Source organism: Chiloscyllium plagiosum, unplaced genomic scaffold, assembly GCF_037043375.1.
Source record: "Chiloscyllium plagiosum isolate Xiang-an unplaced genomic scaffold, Cpla_swu_hap1 HiC_scaffold_27, whole genome shotgun sequence".
Classification (NCBI taxonomy): domain Eukaryota; kingdom Metazoa; phylum Chordata; class Chondrichthyes; order Orectolobiformes; family Hemiscylliidae; genus Chiloscyllium; species Chiloscyllium plagiosum.
In genome coordinates this window covers 21,850,089-21,861,104 of record NW_028270165.1, presented here as the reverse complement: position 1 = coordinate 21,861,104, position 11,016 = coordinate 21,850,089, and the positions used below count along the sequence as shown (strand labels likewise).

Sequence of the window (11,016 nt, the reverse complement as noted above, 5' to 3'; positions counted from 1 at the left end):
TGCCTTATGGTCTTATGGTGCCATTGCAGAGAACACGGCGAAGGGAAACACTTGTTCAAAGTGAAAACAAGTATTGCAGATTTTTCGCCCGCGCAATCCGACTCTGAATGGAACCTCCAGCTGCATTACTGCTCAATTCTGAGGGTGATACTTCAGGAAGCGGGGAAGTGAAGTGATTGCAGACGGCGCTGAACAGTTTGAACTGAATGGTGTCGTGTATGAGGAATGTCGGTCATGAAGGTAGATTGGAAATTTGGGGCAGCTCTCTTTGGTGAACAGAAGACTGAAAGCAGGTCTGATTGAGGTTTTCCACGTCATGAGGGTTTTAGACAGAGGAAATAATGTAATGAAAATGCTCCCACGCCTGAAAAGATCAAGAACGATTTGGCAGAGATTGAAAGTCATCACGAAAATAAGCAAAAGTGACATTAGGAAGACCGTTTTCACACAGGGAGTGGGGTCAGTAAGTTCCTGTATGGCAGTGACAAAGAGGTAGATTCAATGGACACAAAAGGGAATTCGGTGGGCATGTTCAATGTAACAATGTGCAGATTTACAGGGTGAAGGCGACAGAATGAGACACTTATTTACATATTGTGTTGCACCAGCAGAGCTAAGGTGGGCTGCATGGCTTCAGTCTGCGCTGTCACACATTTCGTGATTCCGAGTGAAATCGGAGTTGGACCAACAGAACGTAGGAAATTTGACAACGGATATATTCTGCCCACCAGGATACTCCATCACAGCAAAGAAGGTGTTTTGACGTCATTCTCGAAGGTACATGACACAATGCAGATTCAAAACCGAGTATTCCTTTGAATCACTGAGTAATTTGTTTACAGTTATTCAGTTGAGGTGAGCGGAGTTGCGCATTGGGAGCCACTCCAGTTGATAGGTCGAAGCCGTTTTCTCCTGTGTGATAGTCCCACCAGCACTCCAATTTGCTGTGCTTCCAGTCAGTAGATGCAGCTCACTATCCCATACTGATACACGGGCCACGATGACCCAGCTGTGGTGACAAGCTTGTGAAGGTCTGAGTGCTCTTCTCCTGTTCTCTGTCTGGCTGCTATGATCCGAATCATCAAACCTCTCTTCTCCGAGATAGGAATAAACTGGTGAAGGTGAAACACATCAGTTGCGGTGTGTCCCATGCGCAGGAGGCCCTGCAGTAATTCCCCACGCTGTTTCACGCAGCAGCATCCTCTCGGTGAATTACGCTTGGCAAAAAAATCGATTGAACCAAATCAGTGTCCGCCACTGGATTTTACTGACACCGTTTATAAAATTCAGGCTCACCGTTAATGTGGAGAGGGGCCGTCAGACGAGAGTGATCAAAAGTTTCCACAAAGAAGATTTGGCTTAACAGATATTCGGAATAAATGTACTCTTTAATTGAAAGGAGTTGACGTTAGTGAGCCTGACGTGATTTGAACACGCAACCTTCTGATCTGGAGTCAGACGCGCTACCGTTGCGCCACAAGCTCATGCGTATCTTACAGCCTCAATTCATGATTAAGGGAAGTGATCGCACTGCAATGATTTTACGTTATGAGAAACAACGGAGATCAACAGTTCATGTCTGTTTACATTAGATTACTTACAGTGTGGAAACAGGCCCTTCGGCCCAACAAGTCCACACCGACCCGCCGAAGCGCAACCCACCCATACCCCTACATTTACCCCTTACCTAACACTACGGGCAATTTAGTATGGCCACTTCACCTCGCCCTGCAAATGTTTGGACTGTGGGAGGAAACCGGAGCACCCGGAGGAAACCCACGCAGACACGGGGAGAACGTGCAAACTCCACACAGTCAGTCGCCCTAGGCGGCTAACCACTGGGCCACCGTGCCGCCCACTGTGCCACCGTGCCGCCCATACGCTGTTCCGCTGCGCACACGCAGCGCTGTGCCGCTGTTCTGTCTCTCCCTCCTCTCCTTCTGTCTCTCGAAACAATTTCCAACTCTACCTCAATAAAAAGGAGAAAGAACTGTGAATGCTGTATATCAGAAACAAAAAACAGGAGTTGCCGGTGACCCTTCCACAGAACTGATGGTGATTGGGAAAACGTTGGTTGATATGCAGGAGATATTGTGTGTGGAAGCGACGAGGATGCTATGGATTTCAGGCCCTATACTTATTGAATTCGATATTGGGACCAGAGGGATATATGGTCCCCAAGTGTAATATTCGGTGCTCTTCGTTCTGCTGGTGCTGAGCTTCGCTGGAACACTACAGCAAACCTGAGACAGAGATGTTGGCCAGGGAACAGGGTGGGGTGTGGAATTGGCAGGCAACTGGAAGCTCAGGGTCTTTTTTGCAGGCAGAACGTACATGTTTTTAGATTAGATTATTAGATTAGATTACATTACAGTGTGGAAACAGGCCCTTCGACCCAACAAGTCCACACCGATCGGCCGAAGCGAAACCCACCCATACCCCTACATTTACCCCTTACCTAACACTACGGGCAATTTAGTATGGCCAATTCACCTGGTCCTGCACATCTTTGGACTGTGGGAGGAAACCGGAGCACCCGGAGGAAACCCACGCAGACACGGGGAGAACGTGCAAACTCCACACAGTCAGTCACCCAGTTTATGCTTCGTTTTCCCCAATGTAGATGAGACCACATTACGAGCAGCAAATGCAGTAGACTGGGTTGTGGGAAGTGCAGGTAAAGTGCTGCTTCACCTGGAAGGTAAGTTTGGGCCCTTGGATAGTGAGGAGGGAGCAGGTAAATGGGCTGGTGTCAGACATTCGGCAGTTGCAGGGGAAAGTGCCGTTGGACTATTGGGGTGGGAAGGGGTTAGGGTTGATGGGAATGAAGGAAGAGTGGACCCAAGGTTTAACTCCCGCCCATTTACCTATCTGCCAAAGAGAGGAATTTGTTAAGTGTGTACAAGGACATTTTCTAATTCACAATATGGATGTACATACTGGCGAGGGTGCAAAACCTAAGGGCCAGCAACCACAATTCTATTAACATTAGAATAGTGATTGAAAATAATATATCAGATCTAAAAATTGAAGTTCTAAATTGGAGGAAGGCTCAGGTATTAGGCAAGATCTTTCAAAAGCTGATTGGGGGCAGATGTTCGCAGGTTAAAGGACTGCTGGAAAATGGGAAGCCTTCAAATATGAGATAACAAGAGTCCAGACACAGTATATTCCTGATTTGGAGATGCCGGTGTTGGACTGGGGTGTACAAAGTTAAAAATCACACAACACCAGGTTATAGTCCAACAGGCTTACTTGCAAGCACACTAGCTTTCGGAGCGACGCTCCTTCATCAGGTGATTGTCTGATTTAGAGTATATTCCTATAAGGGTGAAAGGAAAGCCTGGTAGGTTGGGGAGTGCTGGATGACTAGAGAAAATTAGATTTTGGTTAAGATAAAGAAGGATGCATATATCAGGTATCGGCAGAGAGATCGAGTGAATCCTTAGAGTATAAAGGCAGTAAGGGCATACTTAAGAGGGAAATCATGAGGGCAAAAAGGGGACATGAGATAGCTTTGGCAAATAGAGTCATGGATAACCCAAAGGGTTTTTATAAATACATTAAGGACAAAAGGATAACAAGGGAGAGAATAGGGCCCCTCAAAGATCAGCAAGGCGGCCTTTGTGTGGAGCTGCAGTAGATGGGTTGGGGGGTACGGGATACTGAACGGATATTGTGCATCAGTGTTTACTGTGGAGAAGGGCATGCAAGATATAGAATGTGAGAAAGTAGATGGTGACATGTTGAAAAAATGCCCATATTACAGATGAGAAATTGCTGGATATCTTGATATGCATAAAAGTGGATAAATCCCAAGGACCTGATCAGGAGTACCCTAGAACTCTATGGGAAACTGGGGAAGTGATTGCTGGGCCTCTTACTGAGATATTTGTATCATTAATAGTCACAGGTGAGGTGCCGGAAGGCTAGAGGGTGGCTAACGTGTTGTCACTATTTAAGAAAGGTGGTAAGGAAAAGCCAGGGAACTATAGACCAGTGAACCTGAGATCCGTGATGGGCAGGTTTTTGGAGAGAATCCTAAGCGACAGGATTTACATGTATTTGGAAAGGCAAGAATTGATTAGGGATAGTCAGCATGCCTTTATGCTTGGGAAATCATGTCTCATGAACATGATTGAGTTTTTTGAAGAAGTAACAAAGTGGATTGATGAGGGCAGAGCGATGGTCGTGATCTATATGGACTTCAGGGAGACGTTCATCAAGGTTCCTCATGGGAGACTGGTGAGCAAGGTTTAATCTCATGGCATGCAGGGACAACTAGCCATTTGGATATAGAACTGGCTCGAAGGCAGAAGACAGAGGGTGGTGATGGAGGGTTGCTTTTCAGACTGAAGGCCTGTGACCAATGGTGTGTCACCAGGATTGATGCTGGGTCCGCTACTTTTTGTAATTTATATAAATGATTTGTATGTAAACGGAGGAGGTATAGTTAGCAAGTTTGTAGATGACACCAAAATTGGAGGCGTAGTGGACAGTAAAGAAGGTTACCTCAGATCACAACGGGACCTTGATCAGATGGGCCAATGGGCTGAGGAATGGCAGTTGGAGGTTAATGTAGATAAAAATAAGGTGCTGCATTTTGGAAAAACAAATCAGAGCAGGACTTTTACACTTAATGGTAATTTCCTTGGAAGTGTTGCTGAACAAAGAGACCTTGGAGTTCAGGTTGATAGTTCCTTAAAAGTAGAGACGCAGGCAGATTGGATAGCAAAGAAGGCGTTTGGTGTGCTTTCCTTTGTTGGTCAGACCATCGAGGATAGATGTTGGGAGCTCATGTTGCCACTGTACAGAACATTGGTCAGGCCACGTTTGGAATATTGCATGTAACTTTGGTCTGCTTCCTATCGGAAAGATGTTGTGAAACTAGAAAAGGTGCAGAAAAGATTTACAAGGATGTTGCCAGGGTTGGAGGTTGGAGGGTAGGAAGATTACTATGAATCTGTAATACTGCATTTCCCGTGGCCGGAGTTTTCCCACGGCACAAAAGAGGTTTTCTAAAGTATATTTAAACCCCTTGCTTTGCTTGAACTCAAACTGCATTGACTTGGAGGAGAGTGGGATTTGCAAAGTGTCCTCCCCTCCACACGTGCCTCAACTGCAGGACAGCTGTCCGGCCCGCCCTCCATTGTTGACGTCACAATACGGATGCAGCCCTGTCAGTTTCAGAGTGAAACCCCCTCCCTCTGGGCAACATCTGGGAGCCAAGCAATGTCTCCCCCTTTCCATATACAATCCTCCAGCAGCGAGGGGAAGGGGAGGTAGGGATGGGTGAAACACTGTTCACTTGTAGCAACTGGAGTGAATCCAGGGAGGGAGCAGACACTCCAAAGGTGCTCAAATACTTTCTATCTCTCTTAAAGCTATTTTCCTTGTGTATTTCCTCAGTTTGGCACGTATGCAGTTTGCACCCTAGAAAAGGATTGCTCCTTTCCTCATGTTCACAACTAAAAGGTTAGATTCTCAAGGAACTGAACAGCATTTAAGGGATTGGCACATTGCTCAAAAAATGAAGGCAGCTTGGGGGCCTGTGGCTCGTTGGTCTAGGGGCATGATTTTCGCTTCGGGCCTTCTGGTCCGGGTTCAAATCCCGGACGAGCCCTTGTTTCTTACACTGCCTTGTGCAAAAACGGCCAGTCAATACTCTCAAATAGCAGCTTCATTTAACGAGATATTCAAAGAGAATACGTGCTTTCCTTCACAGAGGGGGTGATGGGTGTTTGGAACGCGTTGCCAGCAGACGTAGTAGAGGCAGGCATGGTAGATTCATTTAAGATGCGTCTGAATAAATGCATGAGTGGGTCGGGAGTAGAGGGATACAGATGCTTCGGAATTGACCGACAGGTTCAGAATGTACATTTGGATCGGCTCAGGCTTGAAGGGCCTGTTCCTGGGCTGTAAGCTTTCTTTGTTCTATCTGGTGTATATCTGATATTGTTGGCTGTTGTCAAAGTTTCTTTGTAATTATTATTCACCTTCTTATGTAGTAATGGAGTTACGTCCTTTTTTTGTCATAATTATTTTATTTAATAGGTCAGCAGGAAGTCATTCAGCAATTTTACTGCCTTTCTTTTCTCAAGCAGCATTAACATTTCATTTTCATATCCTTGATTCAGCTCCATTTCTAGCATCTTTGTAGGCAGTTTGTTCCATGTTATTGTCACTGAAAAGAAGTTTTCCTCCATGCACAGCTAATCCTATCTGGCTGCATGAGGGTTTTCAGGTTTCTGTGGCCTGGCTAATATGTGATCAGCAGACATCTCGCAATCTACAGGAATTGCCACCAATGTTATGTTCATTAACTGTACTGACAGTGATCACTTATTTTGTGATTTTTCTTTGTAGGAAGACGTGCAGAAAGAAATCTTATAGCAAATGATACATCAACTTCTGACAGAGCCACTTGATTCATTGGGACTTGAATATCAGCAGCCATTCCAATCAAGAAGGCATGTTTGCTTTTGTTTGTTTGAGAGATTGTGGACAGTCCTGTGGCAGGAAGAATACTGAGACACCGAGTGATGGAGATTCAGTGCGCTGACAGTGAAAAGTGCTTCAAACCATTTACTCAGCTTGGAGGAATCAAAGTCTCACCCCTCAAGGTGGGAAACGCTATGTACCCGTTCTGTTTGTAATTTCAATCCCAGAGAAACACAAGGAAAGCTCCCTCCAAAGGAGAAACCTTGGAAATGTGGGGTCTTTGGGAAAGGATTCCCTTCCCCATCCCTGCTGGAAACCCACAGACGCATTCACACCGGGAGAGGCCATTCACCTGCTCAGTGTGTCGGAAGGGCTTCAGTTGGATCAGCCATCTGCAGACGCACGAGTGAGTCCACAAGGGAGAGAAGCCATTCACGTGTTCCATGTGCGGGAGGGGTTTCACTCAGTCAGCTGCACTGCTGACCCACCAGCGGCTCCACCCTGGAGAGAGGCCATTCACCTGCTGCATGTGCCGGAAGGGATTCACCTGCTCCTCCCACCTGCAGAGGCACCAGTGAGTTCACGCGCCATCACAGGGGGGTTGAAGGAGCGGTGGCCGAGTGCCAAGCGCTTATGCACGAAACGTCGATTCTCCTGCTCCTTGGATGCTGCCGGACCTGCTGTGCTTTTCCAACACCACACTCTCGACTCTGATCGCCAGCATCTGCATTTTTCACTTTCTCCTCGAGGGCAAGGTTGGACTTGTCTTTCATTCACTCATTCACTCCTTCCAGCCTGTCCTTTGTTGTGGCCTAACTGCACATACATCAATGGAAGTTTCAGAAAGATTTCTGCAGCTTTTTGTTTGAAAAAAATAAAATTCTTCCCGACTGTAACGAAGTTTCTGAATATATGGTTTGAGTTATTCTCAATTTTAAAAATCAGCTATTTCTCACATGCCGTGTTTCCCAGGTAAAGTCATCACCATCCATTCTCTCTCTTCCCTGAGAAAGACTTCATACAGCGATCAAAGAGGGCTGAGGCACGAGAAAGGACGATTGTGAGGGTGGGGGGGGGGGTGAAGGGGTCGCTGGTGGTGGTGGAGAAGGGAGGGAAATGGACAGGGGTTCAGAGGGTTGGGGGAGAGAATAGATGGTGCAGTGTGAGGAGAGAGAATGGGCAGTGGGCAGTGGATGGGGAGAAAATGGACATGGGGCAGATCAGTGTCCCACGAACTGGAACCCACTCCTCCCACATTTCTCAATATATGCATGGCTAAGGCAGTGGAACCATATCATCCCGACAGGCCATTCACACCGACATTCCCAACAGCATCCCACTGAGACTCACTCGATTATGCCACAGCCCTGCAGTTCCCCATGGCTATTTCCTGACGAAGGGGTTTGCCCGAAACGTCGAGTCTCCTGCTTCTCGGATGCTCCCTGACCTGCTGTGCGTTTCCAGCACCACATTCTTGACCCTCATCTCCAGCATCTTCAGTCCTCACTTCCGCCCAGTAAGGGGTGAATGTTCTATTCCTAGTCTTTTAGATCTTTTAAAATCTTTCCCCCACACCCTGAACCTTTACCCTCTAGTTTTGGAATACCTCTATCCTGGGGAAAAGACAGAAACGTTGAGCAGCCAGACAAAATGCAAAATAAATAAAATGTCGAGGCACAGGGAAAAAATCGGCAAAATAAAATAACTTCGGCATTTTTCTCTCGTATTCGCATTTGGACGCTTAATATTTGTTATGATCGGGAGGTGCCCGTGTTGGACTAAGATGTACGAAGTTAAAAATCACACAACACCAGGTTACAGTCCAATAGGCTTGTCTGGAAGCACTAGCTTTCGGAGCGCTGCTACCTCACCAGGTGGTTGTGGAATATAAGATCGTAAGATCATAAATTCTGTGTCTTACGATGTTATACTCTACAATCAGCTGATGAAGGAGCAGGGCTCCGAAAGCTAGTGCTTCCAAATAAGTCTGTTGGACTATCACCAGGTGCTTTGTGATTTTTAACTTGAAAATCTGAAACAAATTCCTGCACACTGAGCATGCTCCACGGTGTCACCAAGCACTGCGCATGACCGCCAGTGTCAGCAAGTACTGCGCATACTCTTGGGAGCGCGCGAGCTCCTTTCCATGGAGCAGTGTAGAACCTTGGAGGACCGGAAGGAGTCTTGTCCTCCTGCCAATCAGAGCCGGCCATTGTGGAAATGCGGAGGTTGGACGGACCATGAGCTCTGAAGTTGCTGCTGCTCTTTTCTCTCTGCATAAGGTTAAACTTCACCCCAGACTGTAACTTCCTTCCTCTGTCTAACATTTGTGAGTACAACAGTGTTTTTCTCACCACTTTTTCATTCTGGGGTTCAAGAGTGAACCGAAGGAGGGGCCAGACTCTGGAAAAGTTGATCCCGGTCTGTGTGTCAACTTGCAAACACATGGAAAATGCAGTCCCACAATGTGAAGTTCTAGCCTTTGCAGTGTAAAAAAAAGCAGAAAGGAGGTGCATTGTCTAAGTGGTGATATGTTGAGATGTGGCGAAAAGAGATGCTGGAGATCAGAGTCGAATATTGTGGCGCTGGAAAACCACAGTAGGTCAGGCAGCAACTGAGGAGGAAGAAAGTCGACGTTTCGGGCACGAGCCCTTCATCAGGATTGATGTGTGGATAGACAAAGGGCCCTCAGTGTCCTTCTACACCAGTCACTGCCAGTTGTCAGAAAGTGCAGCAAGCAATGAGCAAAGCAAGTGGTATATCAGCGAGAGGAATTGAGTTCAGAAGTGGGGATGTCTTCCTGCAATTAGGTCGGTTAATGAATGTATTCAAGGCTGAGTTCATGTGACTTTGAAGAACAAAGAAGTTATGGGAGAAGGCAAGAAAATGGTTTTAAAACCAGTACAGAACAGTTACAGAGTCATACAGCACAGAAACAGACCACTCAGTCGAACCAGTCTATGCTGGCGGTGTTCTGAAAGTAAACAGGTCCCACCTGCCAATGATTGGCCCATATTGGCACATTGGCGATTTAATGATTTGATTTTGTATCAGAGTCAATATCAGTCACTATCTCTGGTTTATGGTGTGTCAGGGTGGGATCACTGGTACCAGAATTGCATACAATACTCCAAACGTGGCCTAACCAATGTCTTCTACAGTCGCAACATTACCTCCCGACTCCTGCACTCAGTGCACTGACCAATAAAGGCAGGCATATCAAACACCTTCTTCACTATGCTGTCTATGTGCGACTCCCCTTTCAAGGAACTATGAACTTACCATCGAGTCATACAGCATGGTCATAGACCTTTCGTCCAACCAGTCCATGCCAATCATAATCCCAAACTAAATCAGTCTCTCCTGCCTGCTGTTGGCCTGTATCCCTCCAAACCTTTCCTATTCATGTACTAAAACAAATGTCTTTTTATTGTACCCGCATCCATCGCTTCCTGAGGAGGTTCATTCCACACATCAACCACCCTCTGTGTAAAATTAGTATTTGAATGGCAAGGATGAAGTTGAATTGAAATGGTTCATTAAAATAAACAGTTTCTACCAAACCCCTACAGCAGGTATGGTAGCAACTCCAACTCTGGAGTCTCTCAAATCGGTATTTCCATAGTGGAGGGTGGAGTAAAGTGTTGGATTCACAGAGGTGGGGGTCTTTTGAGAGTGTAAAGCTAAAATTAAACCCCGTGCTTTGCTTGAACTCAAACCGCATTGACGTGGTGGAGATCGAAAGGAGTTTGCAAAGTGTCCTCCCCTCCCCATGTCCCTCAGCTGCAGGGCAGCGCAGGCACAGTGCGTCCCCACCCCCACCCCATTGTGGACGTCACAACGTGGAGGTTGCCCTGTCAATTTCAGAGTGAAACTCCCTCCCTCTGGGCAACATCTGGGAGCAAAGCAATGTCTCCCCCTTTCCATTCCTCAACCTGGGAGGGGGGGAGAGAGAGAGAGGCCTGGGGGTGTGTGGAGGGGGTGGAGACTGTTCACATGTAGCAACTGGAGTGATTCCATGGAGGGAGCAGGCTCTCCAAAGGTGCTCAGATGCTCTCTGTCCCACCTCAAAGGTATTTTCCTTGTGTATTCCCTCAGTTTGTCACGTATAGAGTTTGAATCCTGGAAAAGGTTTACTTCTTTCCTCATGTTCAGAATTATAAGGGTAGTTTCTCATGGAACTGAGCAGTATTTAAGGGATTGACACATTGATTTCAAAGGTAGACATATGTTGCTTCATATGGTGTATATCTGATATTGTTGGCTATTATAAAAACTTTGATGTCATCACCCGTTTAGGGGGTGTGGTTGGAGGAGTCCTCCAAGAACTCGGAGTTAAAAATCATACAACACCAGGTTATAGTCCAACAGGTTTAATTGGAAGCACACTAGCTTTCGGAGTGACGCTCCTTCATCAGGTGATAGTGGAGGGCTCGATCGTAACACAGAATTTATAGCAAAACTTTACAGTATGATGTAACTGAAATTAAACATTGAAAAATTGATTGTTTGTTAAGCCTTTCATCTGTAGAATACAGTGATCGTTTCACTTCTTTCATGTGTAAATCACAAAAC

The 11,016-nt window shown here is 46.3% G+C and overlaps 1 non-coding gene across 1 annotated transcript; it reads right to left on the bottom strand.

Annotated features, from left to right (window-relative positions):
- Nucleotides 1-1,412: 1,412 nt before the first annotated feature.
- trnaw-cca (transfer RNA tryptophan (anticodon CCA)) lies at nucleotides 1,413-1,484 on the bottom strand. The gene has a single exon. It is a non-coding gene; the product is annotated as a tRNA-Trp (tRNA).
- Between the last annotated feature and the right edge of the window lie 9,532 nt (nucleotides 1,485-11,016).